The sequence below is a fragment of the Schistocerca gregaria genome, chromosome 3 (genome assembly GCF_023897955.1).
Source record: "Schistocerca gregaria isolate iqSchGreg1 chromosome 3, iqSchGreg1.2, whole genome shotgun sequence".
NCBI classification, from domain to species: Eukaryota; Metazoa; Arthropoda; class Insecta; order Orthoptera; family Acrididae; genus Schistocerca; species Schistocerca gregaria.
This window is the reverse complement of record NC_064922.1, coordinates 721274721-721295837: the sequence shown is the minus strand read 5'-3', so window position 1 is coordinate 721295837 and position 21117 is coordinate 721274721.

The following is a 21117-nucleotide window of genomic DNA, read 5'->3' as shown; positions in this document are numbered from 1 at the left end:
GTAGCCCTTGTCTGTACACCCTGTAGCTGGAGTCTTACCAGTCGCGCGGATTACTCCGTGCTGTTAACGCTGCCCCAGAAAATCATCAAACGTGGCTGCTAGAGTGCTGTGACGTGGGATGGTGAGAGGCCTTCGAAGAGGTGCCGTGAAGAAGTAGTTGACGTGTAGTCTTCATTCGGCATTGGCGGCCGAAGACTTCCGCCATAAGAAGTCGGCCTCATTCTGCCAACGGCCTTGTCAAAGAGGGCGGAGGAGCGGATAGAGGCTCAGGGCACTCTCTTGTCTTAGGGGTGGGAAATTGCCCCTAAAGGCGGAAGAATCAGAAATGATCAACGACATGAGGATGCAGAAGGCAATGGAAACCACTGCATTAAAGACACGTAATGTGTAACCACAGGATATGTTACCTGTAGTCGAAGAAGTGTCATGATGATCTCTCCATTGGCCAAAGATTCTGCAATAGTCCCCCATTCGGATCTCCGGGAGGGGGCTACCAAGGGGAGGTTACCATGTGAAAAAGATTGAATAATCAACGAAAGGATAATGTTCTACGGGTCGGGGCGTGGAATTTCAGAAGCTTGAACGTGGTAGGGAAACTAGAAAATCTGAAAAGGGAAATGCAAAGGCTCAATCTAGATATAGTAGGGATCAGTGAAGTGAAGTGGAAGGAAGACAAGGATTTCTGGTCAGATGAGTATGGGTAATATCAACAGCAGCAGAAAATGGTATAACAGGTGTAGGATTCGTTATGAATAGGAAGGTAGGGCAGAGGGTGTGTTACTGTGAACAGTTCAGTGACCGGGTTGTTCTAATCAGAATCGACAGCAGACCAACACCGAAACGATAGTTCAGGTATACATCCCGACATCGCAAGCTGAAGATAAACAGATAGAGAAAGTGTATGAGGATATTGAAAGGGTAATGCAGTATGTAAAGGGGGACGAAAATCTAATAGTCATGTGGGACTGGAATGCAGTGGTAGGGGAAGGAGTAGAAGAAAAGGTTACAGGAGAATATGGGCTTAGGACAAGGAATGAAAGAGGAGAAAGACTAATTTAGTTCTGTAACAAGTTTCAGCTAGTAATAGCGAATACCCTGTTCAAGAATCACAAGAGGAGGAGGTATACTGGGAAAAGGCCGGGAGATACGGGAAGATTTCTATTAAATTACATCATGGTCAGACAGAGATTCCGAAATCAGATACTGGATTGTAAGGCGTACCCAGGAGCAGATGTAGAATCAGATCACAATATATTAGTGATGAAGAGTAGGCTGAAGTTCAAGACATTAGTCAGGAAGAATCAATACGCTAAGAAGTGGGATACGGAAGTTCTAATAAATGACGAGATACGTTTGAAGTTCTCTAACGCTATAGATACAGCAATAAGGAATAGCGCATAAGGCAACACAGTTGAAGAGGAATGGACGTGTCTAAAAAGGGTCATCACAGAAGTTGGGAACGAAAACATAGGTACAAAGAAGGTAGCTGCGATGAAACCATGGGTAATAGAAGAAATACTTCAGTTGATTGATGAAAGGAGGAAGTACAAACATGTTCCGGGAAAATCAGGAATACAGAAATACAAGTCGCTGAGGAATGAAATAAATAGGAAGTGCAGGGAAGCTAAGACGAAATGGGTGCAGGAAAAATGCGAAGACATCGAAAAAGATATGATTGTCGGAAGGACAGACTCAGCATACAGTAAAGTCAAAAACCTTTGGTCACATTAAAAGCAACGGTGGTAACATTAAGAGCGCAATGGGAAACCACTGTTAAATGCAGAGGAGAGAGCAGATAGGTGGAAAGAGTACATTGAAAGCCTCTATGAGGTGAAGATTTGTCTGATGTGATACAAGAAGAAACAGGAGTCGATTTAGAAGAGATAGGGGATCCAGTATTAGAATCGGAATTTGAAAGAACTTAGGAGGACTTACGGTCAAATAAGGCAGAGAGGACAGATAACATTCCATTAGAATTTCTAAAATCGTTAGGGGAAGTGGCAACAAAACGACTATTCACGTTGGTGTGTAGAATATAAGAGTCTAGCGACATACCACCTGACTTTCGGAAAAGCATCATCCACACAATTCCGAAGACGGCTAAAGCTGACAAGTGCGAGAATTATCGCACAATCAGCTTAACAGCTCATGCATCGAAGCTGCTTACAAGAATAATATACAGAAGAATGGAAAAGAAAATTGATAATGCGCTAGGTGACGATCAGTTTGGCTTTAGGAAAAGTAAAGGCACGAGTGAGGTACTTCTGACGTTACGGCTAATAATGGAAGCAAGGCTAAAGAAAAATCAAGACACGTTCATAGGATTTGTCGACCTGTAAAACGAGTTCGACCATATAAAATGGTGCAAGCTGTTCAAGATTCTGAAAAAAGTAGGGGTAAGCTATAGGGAGAGACGAGTCATATACAATATGTACAACAACCAAGAGGGAATAATAAGAGTGGACGATCAAGAAAGATGTGCTCGTATTAAGAAGGGTCTAAGACAAGGCTGTAGCCTTTCGCCCCTACTCTTCAATCTGTACATCGAGGAAGCAATGATGGAAATAAAAGAAAGGTTCAGGAGTGGAATTAAAATACAAGGTGAAACGATATCAATAACACGATTCGCTGATGACATTGCTATCCTGAGTGAAAGTGAAGAAGAATTAAATGATCTGCTGAACGGAATGAACAGTCTAATGAGTAACAGTATGGTTTTAGAGTAAATCGGAGAAAGACGAAGGTAATGAGAAGTAGCAGAAATGAGAACAGCGAAAAACTTAACATCAGGATTGAAGGTCACGAAGGCAATGAAGTTAAGGAATTCTTCTACGTAGGCAGTAAAATAACCTATTACGGACGGAGCAAGGAGGACATCAAAAGCAGACTCACTATGGAAAAAAAGGCATTTCTGGCCAAGAGAAGTCTACTAATATCAAATACCGGCCTTAATTTGAGGAAGAAATTTCTGAGGATGTACGTCTGGTGTACAGCATTGTATGGTCGTGAAACATGGACTGTGGGAAAACCGGAACAGAAGAGAATCGAAGCATTTGAGATGTGGTGCTATAGACGAATGTTGAAAATTAGGTGGACTGATAAGGTAAGGAACGAGGAGGTTCTACGCAGAATCAGAGAGGAAAGGAATATGTGGAAAACACTGATAAGGAGAAGGGACAGGGTGATAGGACATCTGCTAAGACATGAGGGAATGACTTCCATGGTTCTAGAGGGAGCTGTAGAGGGCAAAAACTATAGAGGAAGACCGAGATTGGAATACGTCAAGCAAATAATTGAGGACGTAGGTTGCAAGTGCTACTCTGAGATGAAGAGGTTAGCACAGGAAAGGAATTAATGGCGGGCCGCATCAAACCAGTCAGTAGACTGATGACCAAAAGAAAAGTCTTCATACTTGGATGCTTTGTTGTGCTATCTGTCAGACAGGGGGAAGCAAATTATCATTTGTGGGGATTTCAATGTTGATTCTCTGAAAGAGTGTGATAGGAAGAATGACCTTGTAATATTACTCAGTTCTTTCAATTTGAGCTCCGTCATTGATTTTCCTACTCAGATAACAAAGAACAGCAGGACATTGATAGATAACTTTTTTATTGACCAAGATAAGTTTAAGGACATAAATGCTTATCCTGTTGAGAATGGTCTTTCAGATCATGGTGCACAGCTGGTTACAGTACATGGCATAGCTCCATACAGTATATCAAATCAGAATTTCAAAGCAGTGCGTTCAATTAACAGTATAAATACTGGAAACGTTAGAGAAAGATTAAAGGAGCTAGACTGGGATGAAGTGTATATGGAACCCGATGCAAACTTGAAATATAACTTATTTCACGATACATTTTTAAGGGTATTTGAAAATTGTTTTCCCAAGAAAACAATGAAACATAATTCCAAGAAAACATATAAAAAACCTTGGTTAACTAAAGGAATAAGAATATCTTGCAACCATAAAAGAGAACTGTATCTAACAGCTAGAGGGAGTACTGACCCCGAAATTGTTCAATATTATAAAAACTATTGTGCGGTACTAAGAAAAGTTATTAAAAAGTCCAGAAGGATGTGTATCATGTCTGAGATCAGTAACTCTGATAATAAAATTAAAGCAATTTGGAATATTATTGAAAGGGAAACAGGGCAACCAAGAGCACAGGAAGACTTAAGTGCCATATAACTGAATGACAAGTGTACTAACAAACAATCTGAAGTTGGATATATTTTCAATAATCATTTTTTTAATGTTGTGGAGAAAGTAGGATCTAGATCTTCACTAGAAGAGGCAAGGCTTCTAATAGAAGAGGCCATACCTGTGCAGTTTGAAACAACTCTATTTCCACTAACCTCTCCCTCTGAAATCAGTAAAATAATAAACTCACTGAAAAGTAAAAGCTCTTACGGAATTGATGGCATTTCCAACAAGATACTTAAAGCTTGTTCCCCACAGATAGGTAGGATTCTCAGCCACGTATGTAATACCTCTTTGGAGCAGGCTGTTTTCCCCGATAGACTGAAATATGCCATTGTAAAACCATTGCATAAAAAGAGGGATACGTCGGATGTCAACAACTATCGCCCAATCTCTCTTCTGACAGCTCTATCAAAAAATTTTGAGAAAGTAATGTCTTCAAGAGTAGCCTCCCATATATGTAAAAATAAAGTACTAACAAAATATCAGTTTGGTTTTCAGAAAGGCTTTTCAACAGAAAATGCTATATACGCTTTCACTGATCAAATATTAAATGCTCTGAATAACCGGACACCACCCATTGGAATTTTTTGTGATCTCTCAAAGGCCTTTGACTGTGTGAATCATGGAATTCTTTTAGATAAGCTAAATCATTATGGTTTGAGGGGGGCAGTGCACAATTTCATACTTAACTGGAAGAATGCAGAAAGTTGAAATAAGTGGTTCATGTAATGTTAATACAACAGCTGATTCCTCAAACTGGGGGGCTATCAAGCACGGGGTCCCACAGGGTTCGGTCTTAGGTCCTTTACTGTTCTTGATATACATTAATGACATACCATTCCATATTGATGAGGATGCAAAGTTAGTTCTTTTTGCTGATGATACAAGTATAGTAATAACATCCAAAAACCAAGAACTAAGTGATGTAATTGTAAATGATGTTTTTCACAAAATTATTAAGTGGTTCTCAGCAAACGGACTCTCTTTAAATTTTGATAAAACACAGTATATACAGTTCCATACAGTAAATGGCACAACTGTAGTAATAAATATAGACTCTGAACAGAAGTCTGTAGCTAAGGTATAATTTTCAAAATTTTTAGGTGTCCATTGATGAGAGGTTAAACTGGAAGCAACACATTGATGGTCTGCTGAAACGTCTGAGTTCAGCTACGTATGCTATTAGGGTTATTGCAAATTTTGGTGATAAGAATCTCAGTAAATTAGCTTACTATGCCTACTTTCATTCACTGCTTTCGTATGGTATCGTATTCTGGGGTAATTCATCGTTGAGTGGAAAAGTATTCATTGCTCAAAAACGTGTAATCAGAATAATTGCTGGAGCCCAGCCACGGTCATCTTGAAAACATCTATTTAAGGATCTAGGGATCCTCACAGTAACCTCACAGTATATATATTTACTTATGAAATTTGTTGTTAATAATCCAGCCCAGTTCAAAAGTAATAGCAGTGTGCATAGCTATAACACCAGGAGAAAGGATGATCTTCACTATGCAGGGTTAAATCTGACTTTGGCACAGAAGGGGGTAAATTATGCTGCCACAAAAGTCTTTGGTCACCTACCAAACAGCATCAAAAGCCTTAAAGATAGTCAACCAACATTTAAAAATAAATTAAAAGAATTTCTAGATGACAACTCCTTCTACTCATTGGCTGAATTTTTAGATATAAATTAAGGGAGGGAAAAAAAACTAACTTTAGCATTAGTGTCATGCAATATTTTGTGTAATGTAATATCTTGTACAGACATCTTTCATTATCCTGACACGTTCCACATCATTACGAAGTGTCGTATTCATGATCTATGGAACAAGTATTAATCTAATGTAATCTAATCTATTCAGTGAGTGGAGCTGCGGGGCAGCAGGAGGCCTTGGAGCATTGGACAAGCGGTGTAGATCGGCACGACGTCTTTTCCGGGTCGTAGTTCATTCTTTTAAGGCAAAAGGTGTTGTTGGCGTATTTCGTGCGTGATAGCTGTCCAGCTCTGTGCACCGATTTCCCGCTCTACAAGCTGTTTCAGCAGATGTTAATGTTTATTGACTCGTCATATACACTTATTATTTGGCTCTATGTGAATGTAGGACTAGATCGTTGCCGTGTCTGCTCTGTGTGATGTTGAAGTAACTTGCATTAATCTGCTGTCCAGCGTACTCCCTCTAAATATTTGCCATCATTAATGTTCTATATAATGTGCCCAGCTTTCACGCATAATCATATCAGGGGCCTATGACTTATGCATATCTTTTTAAAATTGTGTTTGTTTTGAAATTGTCACGCAAGAGAACACGCTGTTTCAGAATTTCAGTAATTGTTTTCACGATGTTTGCTTGTAGTATAATGCATTCAGAAACTTATCCTTTTTGTTTGTTAGTGGCACTTACTTAGTTGCTGGGAGAGAGTTCCGCGTCAGCGGCTTCTCGCCGCGTCGGCCTGGCTTACTTGCGTCCGTATGCAAGGCTCCCGAGAATTTCTTGGCGCGGCTTGCTGTTTCTATGCAGTCGCTCCTCCTGGCTGCCTGTACTCAAGCTGAGTATCTTATGTTATCTGAGCTGCACTGCAAATTAAGCTCTCCCGTCGGCCAAGAGGCCTTTGATTAACTGCTTTCGTATTGATGTTTAATCAATAATGTATCCTTAGTCTAAGTGTTCTTGTAAAGTTTTTGGTGTAATCCTTTAGGGTAATAAGTAAAGGACAGTTTTTATCTTTTGGTATCTAGTTAATATTTATCTTTTGAGAGTCTGCTTAGTGCCTTGGATCCGAATTCGCTTGAAGAAATGTATCTAGAACACAATTTTAATTACTTTTGTTGGCAAGTTCACCTTAACTTTTGTAATCAAAAAGGTTTTAAAGGCCAATGTTATTAAAGTCTTATTTCCTGGAATCTGTTTGAGGTCATTGTTATTGTGGTTCAATGAGTGTGTCATTCACCATCTGAAACGTCTTCATGTGTAATCTGAATATCGAAAATTTACTTGTAATTTTTCCTACGTGTTTTCTCAAACGGGGCCTATTCTCATTCGAACACATGTTGTTGCCAAAGAATAAATGGTTGGGGTTATTTTGGGGAAAGAGACCAAACAGCGAGATCATAAGATTAGGGAAGGATGGGGAATGAAGTCGGCCGTGCCCTTTCAAAGAAACCATCCCGGCATTTGCCTAGAGAGATTTAGGGAAATCACGGGAACCCTAAATCACGATGGCCGGACGTGGGATTGAACCGTCGTCCTCCCCAATGCGAGTCCAGTGTCTAACCACGGATAAATAATGTCATTTAATTGGGTCTAGTCGTTCCATGTCTTTTCCCCTTATCCTCTTAATTCTCGATGTCAGAGTGGAAAACGTAACAGAACAAAATTTCAGACAAAGTGTTAACTTGAAGATGCACAGCGAACTGTGGTATCAGCGCGAAAATATGTATATGAGACAAACGAACTTATCACATTGTTCAGTAAGAAATTTTTTAACTCAGATCAATCGGGATTTGAAGAGAAACTGCAAGAGAAACGAACCCTGAAAATTAGATGCTCCGAGAGAGCTTATCGAGGTCAACCAACATCAGTGCCTTAACCCGTCCTCATACAATTATACCGATTCTTAATCTGGATGGTAAATTTTCTGGAATGCTATTTAGTGTTCTGTGAGAAGTTGGAGGTACTGTACCACCCACGATTCTCTCTCTTGTGCGTTGTCTTGCAAGGGCAATAGGGAATATTTACTTCGCAGAAAGCAAGAGTGGGGCAATGGGCGTAAAAAAAACTACAATTACCATATGAGCACTACTTTACGGCAATAGCTCGTCAAAATATTTTGCATTTACATGATTCCCGGTCTGTGTATAAAAGTCATATTCCTTTATGGCAAAGAAGCCGTACTGAAAAGTGTGTGACATTGCAATTCACACTACCTGGAACCTCTGGACGAATTCAGCCTCTCGGTGTTTGTGTCCTTCGTGCCTGTAAAACATATCATCGCACTATCTGTAACTACATCTTAAAGGATAGCCAGTGTCACTATAAGCGCCAAGACAGTCTGTTTCGTATTTTGTTACTTTCCATAACATCCATCAGTTCTCATCACTCCGTTACATCAGTGTGATTCTGTATGTATTTTTGATATCTGGCTGAACGGCCTGCCCGGTTTGTAACTCCCAAGAAGTTGGCCTTCGATCTTGATGGTGCGGACCCTATGTGGTCACTGTTGGCATGGCATTTTTCATTCGGTGCTGATGGCGCAAGTTAAGGATTACTTTTGAACATTTGGTGAACTGTAAATTACACATCCCATAGAAGGTTGATCTCTGCACGTTCCGGACACTGGTCTTCCATCGTCCTTGTTATGTATGTGTTGAGTCATTAGCAGCTAATATTTTTCTGTCATAATTGTTAACACCACACCTACACATGAACCAATTAAAGACTGGACTTCCGACCTCGCACTCCCGGGCTTCCTTGTTAGGTTTGACTATTACCACACAAAACAATTGACATCTTTTCGGTATTTTGTATGTTGTAATTATTAACGCCCACTCATCAAAGTCGCAGTGGTATAAAACGTCTTTTATCTACTCAATGATTCATCACTTATTGCGGTTTCCTTTACAGCAGTGTGACATCGTAAAAAGGCTACCCTTCAACAAATACCAATGGACAATGACCATAAAACATCTGATTTCACGAACTTTTACGGTAAGATAAACAAAGTAAAACGGCCGGGCCAATACTAGACCTTGCTCCATGGGAACAGTAATCGCACAACTAAAGTATGATTTACAGTTACCGCCTACAATGTTCAACTCTCACAAGCAGCTGAGGAGTGCTTCATCAAGTGTGATGTTACTATTGGTATACGTACTACTAATTCACTTAAGACTTAGGTACGACACCAGCTAAGCCGAAAGCACAGTAATATCCATAAATCGAATATTGAGAAGATTTTCGGCAAGACTGCGACATTTACTGTATTGGTCAGACATGCTGATAATTCATGATGCGTGTTACGGAGCATAACTAATCTACAAATAAAATAGCTCGCATATTTTCACTGAAATGTGCATTCTGCAGGGCATTGATCAAAGACTAGAAATAACACATTGCACTCCAAAGGGAAGAAAACTTGGCTTGCTCGATGAATCAGAGACTTATTCTAGGATAAGAAAGGCATCTGATACTGTTTCTGATGAACAGACGGAGTTCCACCAAAATTATTGCTTCAATATTTTCGTTGAAACGTTATAGAGAATTTAGCCATTCCTAATCTGGGACCACATATCTTCCGGCCTGGGCTATGAGTACGATGCCGCCGTCTGCCATTTGTCGTTGCCTGCCTGCAATGCCGACAGCTGAACCTCGCTCCACCCCCACCCCCCCCACCCCCTCCCTACCTGAAATGACTCTAAGGACTATGGGACTTAACATCTGAAGCCTTCAGTCCAATAGACTTAGAACTACGTTAACCTAACTAACCTAGGGGCTTCACACACATCCATGCCTGAGGCAGGTTTCGAACCTGCGACCTTAGCAGCTGCGTGGTTCTGGACTGAAGCGCCTAGGACCGGTCGGTCATACCGGCAGCCCTCCCTGTTTCACGTGGCGCAAGTTACCATCTGCTGTCTCCTTATCTCGATGGATGCTCTTACTTGTTATTGTAAAACTGAACGAAGAATAGCATTGTATATCCTGCTATTTGCCTTTAGACTCTCTGGATATTCTACTTTGCATACATAACGTTTATAACTATTCCCTTGTGGTATTGCATTAAGTCTAAAATAAATATTATCTTGAGTGTTATTCGTCATTACCATGCTTCTTGCATAACCTTACAACACCTTTTTTTTGGTCATCAGTCTACTGACTGGTTTGATGCGGCGCACCACGAATTCCTTTCCTGTGCTAACCTCTTCATCTCAGAGTAGCACTTGCAACCTACGTCCTCAAATTATTTGCTTGATGTATTCCAATCTCTGTCTTCCTCTACAGTTTTTGCCCTCTACAGCTCCCTCTAGTACCATGGAAGTCATTCCCTTATGTCTTAGCAGATGTTCTATCATCCTGTCCCTTCTCCTTATCAGTGCGTTCCAAATATTCCCGGCCTCTCCGATCGTAGAGATGCTGGATGTAGTCCTGTGGAACGGCTTGCCATGCCATTTCCACCTGGCGCCTCAGTTGGACCAGCGTTCGTGCTGGACGTGCAGACCGCGTGAGACGACGCTTCATCCAGTCCCAAACATGCTCAATGGGGGACAGATCCGGAGATCTTGCTGGCCAGGGTGGTTGACGTACACCTTCTAGAGCACGTTGGGTGGCACGGGATACATGCGGACGTGCATTGTCCTGTTGGAACAGCAAATTCCCTTGCCGGTCTAGGAATGGTAGAACGATGGGTTCGATGACAGTTTGGATGTACCGTGCACTATTCAGTGTCCCCTCGACGATCACTAGACGTGTATGGCCAGTGTAGGAGATCGCTCCCCACAACATGCTTCTTGCATAACCTTACAACACTTTTTTTTGGTCATCAGTCTACTGACTGGTTTGATGCGGCCCACCACGAATTCCTTTCCTGTGCTAACCTCTTCATCTCAGAGTAGCACTTGCAACCTACGTCCTCAAATTATTTGCTTGATGTATTCCAATCTCTGTCTTCCTCTACAGTTTTTGCCCTCTACAGCTCCCTCTAGTACCATGGAAGTCATTCCCTTATGTCTTAGCAGACGTTCTATCATCCTGTCCCTTCTCCTTATCAGTGCGTTCCAAATATTCCCGGCCTCTCCGATTCTGCATAGAACCTCCTCATTCCTTACCTTATCAGTCCACCTAATTTTCAACATTCATCTATAGCACCACATCTCAAATGCTACGATTCTCTTCTGTTCCGGTTTTCCCACAGTCCATGTTTCACTACCATAGAATGATTAAGTAGGCTGTTTAGGTTTTTTTATTGGTAACGCCACCGCCACGTAGCGCTCTGTATGAAAATCACTGGCTGTGCTGGGTGCAGTCTGTGGCTGGTTTGCATTGTTGTCTGCCATTGTAGTGTTGGGCAGCGGCAGCTGGATGCTAACAGCGCGTAGCGTTGCACAGTTGGAGGTGAGCAGCCAGCAGTGGTGGATGTGGGGAGAGAGATGGCGGAGTTTGGAAATTTTTAACAATGGATGTCATGAACTGATATATATATATATATATATATATATATATATATATATATATATATATATATATATATATATATATATATATATATATGATGACTATTAAGGTAAATACATTGTTTGTTCTCTATCAAAATCTTTTATTTGCTAACTATGCCTATCAGTAGTTAGTGCCTTCAGTAGTTCGAATCTTTTATTTAGCTGGCAGTAGTGGCGCTCGCAGTATTGCAGTAGCATGAATAACAAAGATTTTTGTAAGGTTTAATACCTATTTTCTAGCTGCACTGCAGCATTGGTTACTATAAAATTTAATGGATGTACTAATATAAATATTTTATTCCTAAAAATACAGTAAATAATAACTTTATGATGTACTTAAAAAACCGAAGGAGCTCAAAAAGACATTTCCCTTCACAGGAATTGCATACAGAATTTTCTTTTCAAGTACAAGGTAATATTTTTTTTACAATAAGTTTTCGTGGTGCACCACTTTAATTATATAGAAATTAAGATGTGAATATACATTTCTCTTTTCTGCATTGTTGTCTTTAGTGTAATTTTTTTTTTTTTTTTGCTTGAGCTTTGTCATGTTTAGGTATAAGTTGTTGTATTTGCTGCTGCTGTTTGCCAGGCATAGTGCTACTAAATTTCACTTTGTATTACTCTGTTAAGTAATTTTACTCCTGATTTATTTTTCTTGCTGCAGCACATTGGTTCATATCAGTTGTAATGTTGCATTGCTTGGTAATTTACATTTACTGTAGCTTGCTTTGCCAATTGGAATTTTTTTGTCACTGCTGTTTGTGTTAATTGTTTTGTGCTGCTGCATTGCGTCGTCCCTTAGTTTAGCATCTGAGCTCAGTAGGTTTAAGTTAGCTTAAGAGGGGGTAGACTATATAAGAAACTAACTATGATGAACTGGAAGAAAAGCATTGAGAATCGATAAGAAAATGGTTTGGCCAAAAAAGTAGTGTACTGTAAAGAAAAAATATTTTTGGAAGAGGATGTGAACAAAATACAGAAAGCATGCTTGGATATGATTTTTTTGGAGGAAACAAATGTTGAAATAAGACGAACGATCTATGGAATGAAGTTTTGTGTTGGACTGCAGTACCAAATGTTACACTGAAAACAAACCCTGCACTTTCCTCTTGTGTTATCCCACTATATGTTTGTGTACCCTTGTGTATTTGTTTTCTTCCTGTCTCTGTGTACTGTTCATAGAATTTTTTCTCTTCTAATACTCAGCTACATGAACTATGATGAGCAATACTGTTATCCTCAAATATAATTTGCATTAATAACATGTTATTTACTTCGTGAAGATATTTATACACTATTTATTCTGTTTCCTTCTAATGCTCATGTGTGAAGTTGATGTTTCAAAAGTTATTCTGATCTTTTATGTATGTACTTATATCATAATTTGTGTAACACTGATGTATTTGTTATTTCGATTCTTTTGTAAAGCCTGTATTACTGCAAATGTTACCTGTACTATTATGTTTTTAATGATATATTTTGTACCTTTGTTATTGTATTCTCATGTTATAAAATTGTAATTGACACCAGTTCATAAAATTACGTTACTTGTAAATTACATTTCACTGCACACGTTTCTGTTGGTCATAGTATATGTACAATATGTGAGAAGAAGAACTGATAGTGTCTGCAAGTGTGTTGATAATTCAGCAAGGGACTGGTTAGCAGCATTGCTGTTTCTAAGGACATTTCAAACAAATTCTTTGTGAGTGGACAAGTGGTGGTTTATGGACTTTCTATATTCTCCTCAAGACTCTTCAATGGTGATTGTGCACATGCACAGTCACAACAGATGGCTGCTGGCTATCTCTACAAGGACTGAAGTGGTTGTACCCCTTTGATGACTCACCAATACCATTATTTCTACAAGGACTGCAGTGGGTCTGCTCTGTGTTGACCTACCTACCAATATTCTTCAAAACTTCGACTGACTCTGCTGTGGGTTTGCTCTGTTGTGGCCCATTGCCTGTCTGCATGTCAAGAGTCAGCACTGTCTTTCCGTTGGAAGGACAACACTACTTCTACAAGACTGCATGGAAATCCACTACTTCCGTGTGCATTCTCTTTTACTACTTAGACTATGGGAAAAACACTGCAATTTTAGTTTTATGAATGATCAGGACTGCCTATATGGAGTGTGAGAAAATTTTAGCTTTTGACTAACATTGTATCGATAAGTGTGTGCATTTCATTTCTTTGTTATTGTAATTATGAATTTTTTTTCAAATTTGTGGTGGCCACTGCCCAAAACATTTTATAAATTTTTTTGTTTGGAGCATGGGGGCTATGTAAGTAGGCTGTTTGGATTTTGTTATTGGTAACGCCGCCGACACATAGCGCTCTGTATGAAAATCACTGGCTGTGCTGGGTGCAGTCTGTGGCTGGTTTGCATTGTTGTCTGCCATTGTAGTGTTGGGCAGCGGCAGCTGGATGCTAACAGCGCGTAGCGTTGCACAGTTGAAGGTGAGCAGCCAGCAGTGGTGGATGTGGGGAGAGAGATGGCGGAGTTTGGAAATTTTTAAGAATGGATGTCATGAACTGATATATATATATATATATATATATATATATATATATATATATATATATATATATATATATATATATATATATATGATGACTATTAAGGTAAATACATTGTTTGTTCTCTATCAAAATCTTTCATTTGCTTCCTATGCCTATCAGTAGTTAGTGCCTTCAATAGTTCGAATCTTTTATTTAGCTGGCAGTAGTGGCGCTCGCAGTATTGCAGTAGCATGAGTAACGAAGATTTTTGTGAGGTAAGTCATTTGTGAAACGTATAAGTTAATTTTATCAGGGCCATTCTCTTGTAAGTATTACTGAAAGTAAGATTGCGTTGCGCTAAAAAAATATTGTGTGTGAGTTTAAGCACAGTCTTGTATAATTGTTCAAAGGCGACGTTTCAAATGCTGTACTCCAGACGTACTTCCTCAGAAATTTCTTCCTCAAATTAAGGCCGGTATTTGATATTAGTAGACTTCTCTTGGCCAGAAATGCCTTTTTTGCCATAGCGAGTCTGCTTTTGATGTCCTCCTTGCTCCGTCCGTCATGGGTTATTTTACTGCCTAGGTAGCAGAATTCCTTAACTTCATTGACTTCGTGACCATCAATCCTGATGTTAAGTTTCTCGCTGTTCTCGTTTCTACTACTTCTCATTACCTTCGTCTTTCTCCGATTTACTCTCAAACCATACTGTGTACTCATTATACTGTTCATTCCGTTCAGCAGATCATTTCATTCTTCTTCACTTTCACTCAGGATAACAATGTCATCAGCGAATCGTATCATTGATATCCTTTCACCTTGTATTTTAATTCCACTCCTGAACCTTTCTTTTATTTCCATCATTGGTTCCTCGATGTACAGATTGAAGAGTAGGGGCGAAAGGCTACAGCTTCGTCTTACACCCTTCTTAATACGAGCACTTCGTTCCTGATCGTCCACTCTTATTATTCCTTCTTGGTTGTTGTACATATTGTACGAGGGTCGGTCAAAAAGTAATGCCTCCCATTTTTTTTCTACTTAAAAAAATTAAGTTAAGTGAAAAATTTGAATTTGGCGCCATTCCTCAAACCTCCTTCTGCAATCCACTGCAGTAGTAACTTTCTGTGTCAACAGGTGGCAGCACAGCAGAAGTTTGTAAGATGGCCGACATCGATGTTCGTTTGAGACAGCGTTGTGTGATTGAATTCTAGAATGCAGAAGGTGAAACGCCCATACGCATTCATGAAAGACTGAAGAAGGTGTATGGTGTTGTGACAGTGGATGTCAGCACTGTTAGACGATGGGTTCGTCGTTGTAAGGAAGCTGAAGGGCAAACACCGTTGACTGACGAAAAGCGGAGCGGCAGGCCGGTGAGTGCAGTGACTCCACACAACATTCAGCAAGTTGATGACATCATTCGTGGTGACCGTCGGGTGACTGCAGATGAAGTGTGTCGCATTATTTCTCTTAGTAAAGGCAGTGTGATCACGATTATTAAACAATTGGGGTACTCAAAAGTTTGTGCACGGTGGGTTCCAAGAATGTTAACCGATCAGAATAAAGAGGCAAGGAAAACAATAGCCTCCCAACACTTGTAGCGCTTCCGTTTGGAGGGAGATGAGTTTCTGAAAAAAATTGTGACCGGGGACGAAACATGGGTGCATTTTTTTGAACCCGAATGAAAGAGGCAGTCAATGGAGTGGCGTCACACAAGCTCGCCGACGAAAAAAAATTCAAAACTGTGCGATCGGCAGGGAAAGTGATGGCAACAGTTTTCTGGGATACAGAGTGTGTGATTCTGGTTGATTTTTTGGAGCAGGAATGCACAATAAATTCTGTTCAATACGTCACAACCCTCAAAAAACTTAAAGCACGTCCTCAGCGAGTTCGCCCAACAAAATCAATGGCAGATGTTCTTCTTTTGCATGACAATGCAAGACCACACACCAGTCGTCACACCTCTGACGAGATTGTCAAAACTGGATGGGAAGTTTTGCCTCATCCCCCATACAGCCCTGACCTGGCACCATCAGACTTCCATCTGTTCGGGCCACTAAAAGAATCTCATCGTGGGATTCATTTTGAAGATGAGGAGGCCGTCAAAACATCCGTGCGTCAATGGCTTAGGAAGCAGAGCTCTGATTTTTACCGTGCTGGGATACATGCCCTTGTTCAAAGATGGCCCAAAACTGTAGAGATGGGCGGAGATTACATTGAAAAATGACAAAATGATCCTCAATGTTGTGGTTTTCAACCTATGTAATTGCATTTAAATTTCCTGACAATTAAACGTAGAAAAAAAAATAGGAGGCATTACTTTTTGACTGACCCTCGTATATGATCCGTCTCTCCTTATAGTGTACCCCTACTTTTTTCAGAATCTCGAACAGCTTGCACCATTTTATATTGTCGAACGCTATTTCCAGGTCGACAAATCCTATGAACGTGTCTTGATTTTTCTTTAGCCTTGCTTCCATTATTAGACGTAGCGTCAGAATTGCCTCTCTAGTGTCTTTACTTTCCCTAAAGCCAAACTGATCGTCACCTAGCGCATTCTCAATTTTCTTTTCCATTCTTCTGCATATTATTCTTGTAAGAAGCTTCGATGCATGAGCTGTTAAGCTGATTGTGCGAAAATTCTCGCACTTGTCAGCTCTTGCCGTCTTCGTAATTGTGTGTCAGCTCTTGCCGTCATCGGAATTGTGTGGATGATGCTTTTCCGAAAGTCAGATGGTATGTCGCCAGACTCATATATTCTACACACCAAAGTGAATAGTCGTTTTGTTGCCATTTCCCCTAATGATTTTAGAAATACTGATGGAATGTTATCTATCCCTTCTGCCTTATTTGACCGTAAGTCCTCCTAAGCTCTTTCAAATTCCGATTCTAAAACTGGATCTCCAATCTCTTCTAAATTGACTCCTGTTTCTTCTTCTATCACATCAGACAAATCCTCACCCTCATAGCGGCTTTCAATGTATTCTTTCCACCTATCTGCTCTCTCCTCTGCATTTAACAGTGGAATTCCCGTTGCACTCTTAATTTACCACCGTTGCTTTTAATGTCACCAAACGTTGTTTTGACTTTACTGTATGCTGAGTCTGTCCTTCCAACAATCATATCTTTTTGGATGTCTTCACATTTTTCCTGCAGCCATTTCGTCTTAGCTTCCCTGCACTTCCTATTTATTTCATTCCTCAGCGACTTGTATTTCTGAATTCCTGATTTTCCCGGAATATGTTTGTACTTCCTCCTTTCGTCAATGAGCTGAAGTATTTCTTCTATTACCCATGGTTTCATCGCAGATACCTTCTTTGTACCTATGTTTTCGTTCCCAACTTCTGTGATGACCCTTTTTAGACACGTCCATTCCTCTTCAACTGTGTTGCCTTATGCGCTATTCCTTATTGCTGTATCTATAGCGTTAGAGAACTTCAAACGTATCTCGTCATTCCTTAGAACTTCCGTATCCCACTTCTTTGCGTATTGATTCTTCCTGACTAATGTCTTGAACTTCAGTCTACTCTTCATCACTACGATGTTGTGATCTGAGACTATATCTGCTCCTGGGTACACCTTACAATCCAGTATCTGATTTCGAAATCTCTGTCTGACCATGATGTAATCTAATTGAAATCTTCCCGTATCTCCTCCTCTTGTGATTCTTGAACAGGATATTCGCTATTACTAGCTGAAACTTGTTACAGAACTCAATTAGTCTTTCTCCTCTTTCATTCCTTGTCCCAAGTCCATATTGTCCTTTAACATTTTCTTCTGCTCCTTCCCACTATCGATTACTTATTTTGGTGATCCTTGCAAATGGAAGCGCTCCTGCACCACCCCTATCCGGCCTTTTCGCCTACTTCGGTTGACCAGCAGCAGCCTTTTCATAATTCAGTTAATTTTTACGTATCTCGCCAGGCTGGTTGGACTGGTTGGAATTGAGGCATTTTAAATTTGGAGATTTTTGGTAAGTTCTATGGGACCGAACTGCTGAGGTCGTTTGTCCCTAGACTTACACACTACTGAATCTAACTTTAACTAACTTACACTAACGACAACACCCATCCCTGCCCAAGGAAGAACCCGAACCTCCGACGTCCCAGATCGCACTGCCAGCCCACGCGGCTGAGGCTTTTTACTTTTAATCTTCAACTTGTGCACATTTTTGCTCCTCTCCTAACCGGAGAATAGTATTCCTATGTTTCTTGGTGACCTTCTACCACATAACTCTTTTGGGAAATTATTCTCGTAACATCCCGAATACTTTTCTCCTGTATGATAACTTTTGTACAATTGGAGATCACGGGGAAGTGATTTGTTTATTTATTTATTCACTTATTTGTTGCAAAATTTATAGAAGTGTTAACCGATATTTTAAAACAGGGCATATATTCTACAGTTTTCGTATGTCTTCTCTGATGCGTGTTTTTTTATTTGTTTTTATCTGTAAGATTTCACAAAATGTAATTTCGTGAAATAACAACAATTTAAAGTTGAATTGCAAATAGAGTTTTGTTGTTTTAAGAAAACCGTAAAAAGATGATAGGATAGATGAAAGATTTGTTAATGCTGTCACCGATTGTGACTGGCTATTAACGCCTCGGAATGGTTTCTTCGTGCTGTTGACCACCAGTTGCATCAAAAAGTCTATTTAGTAGTAGAGAAATAGTGCTGCTAGTGCTAAGTGTGGTAAACATTACAGGTTTCCTTGGCTAGGTCTCCAGCACCTTACACTACATTTACTCCAATATTCACAATCCTTAACTATTATTTGACTGATATGTACAATATTTCAACACATTTTGGCATGTTATGTCTGATTCATAAGTCTAGGTATCTTGTTATATACACTTTTTCCTAACCTCTTCAGTGTCACAATTTCCGCTGTCATAGTGGATTTTACTGTCCCTTATCTGGTAACTGTTGTTGCGTTGCATAAAGACATGTGTGTTATCTCGTGTCCGCAGGTACTCTTCATGTGTTGTTTTTCACATACTGTTTGCTAAGCATTTAGTTGTGCCCTTTTTTCTTCGTCTCTTATAGCTGTGTACAGGGTCCATACGCTAATAAATAATATCCTGTTGGTAGACCATAAGTGATTAATGTGAAACCAGCAGTAACATGTCTGTGCATTTCCTGTGCTTATCCCAGAAAAAAACCATTGATCTCGGGACCATGTTTATGGAGAAGTAGACATTGCCACTTCAGGTATTCACATCGCGAGCGTAAGCTGCAAACCCGTTGGCCACAACGTCCCGCGTGGTTGAGTCACTGTAATTCTCCGATCGTTGGCAGCCGTCGAGTTACCTGTGCAGACGTGATTGCCACTTCTTTAAACATTAGGAAGGAAGAGATATTTATTGTCACTGAACTATGTGACGTTGATATAATTTATTTCGGGACAAAAGGTGTTGCGAGAGCAGCTGTACGAATTTATCGAAAACGTTTCCCACAACGACGACTTCCAGCGTTATCGACTTTTTCAATCTTCACGAAAGGTTTGTATCATCGTAATCCTTTTCGTTTACTCGATTATTTTGCGATTCATACGTAACGAAGTACAGTAGTTATAATTACCTCTAATTCTCTTTGCGAAACGTGTTGTGTGTTCTGATATGATTTCGTTTTATTACTGATAAATTACTACAGAACACAGCTTACGAGTACGTATTTAATTTGCGTAGATTGGGAGGCGCTGCCTCTTTACTAGCCCGCACGGAAGACAGAGGTCAAAATGCGAAGAATGCTCGTTGGAACCTGGGGAACAGATTGTGGACGGTATCCTCCAAGATGCTACTCAGAATACTAGAAGCATCGTACTGCAATTGACTATGTTGCACACTGTCGCTTAACACACTTCGTAAGAAGAGCGTCTGCAGTCTTACCATATTCAATGCGTCAAGTGCTGGAAGTGCAAGATTTCCCTCCACAACGAGATTTCTCAGAGTGGCTTTTTTTACAAAGTGCCAAACATGATATTGTAAACAAAGTATTCGTCATAGATGAAGCTTCTTTCACTTACGATGGAATACCAAATTTCCATAACATGTACGCGTGGAGTGTACACAATCCGCGCCAAGAAGTGGCAAAACATTTTCAACAAGGCTTTTCCGTAAATGTATGGGCGGATATAATCGATGATTATATGGGGCCTTACCGTTTTACTGTTCGCAATTGCCGAAACTTTCTAGAGGAAACATAGCTACCAACATATTAGAAAGTATTCCACTACCCGTACGTAATAAGATGTGATTCCTCCACGATGGTGCTCCACCCCCCGTTGGGCACAGAGTATGAATATTCTTGAATATACGATTTCCAGGGCGATTGATTGGAGTATTGGTTCGATGGCCAGCACTTAGTCCTGGTTTACATACACTGGATCTCTACTTTTGATGCCATTTGAAGGAAATTATTTAATGGATGAACTTGGGCTGAGGATTTGCCGTGTGCCAGTACCATAAAGGAAAATTGTGTCTATGAGTATCAACGAGCGGCATGAAACTGGTTTCACTGTAATGAAGCACTTTCGAAAGGTGGGCATTTTGAACACTTATTTTAGTATTGGTGTAACAGGAAACGAAGTAATGTGGGTTTCGTTTTCGTTGCTGTACTGTTGTACAAAAGGAAAATAATCTGACTTTCATTTTCATTATGGTATTGTGGTAAAAAGAGGAAACAGTTGATTGTAATTAATACACAACAAATTATTTGGTAATTGGTTGCTTTTCTACTAAGGGAAACACATTTTGTTTGATGTTAGTTTGTTTTACTACCATGACTTTCGTTATGTTAATGCTGTAAAAGAGAAAAGTCTGATTGTACTTAATTCATTGTTTATGTGAAACTAATCACACATCCTCGACAACCCAACCAGTGTTGGCATTCCTTTTTTCGGTAGCATCTGACCGACGCTCCGAGCCGCGGCGCTATACGCGTCCAATCTTTACAATGCTCTGGTTCGTCCATTATCTGTTTCTGACAGAGGAGTCGATGTTGGAAACACGCAAGCAAGGTCGTGCTCCATCAGCTGGTATTGTAAACAGAAATGCGTCTACTATCTTGCCAACATATACTTGTCTTTTAAAAATACAAAAATAAATAACGTGATACGAATGCATTTCATTTGCCGTTTTTGTAAAGCTCACCGAGATGTACTGTCTGTATAATTTTGGCACCTTATACCGTA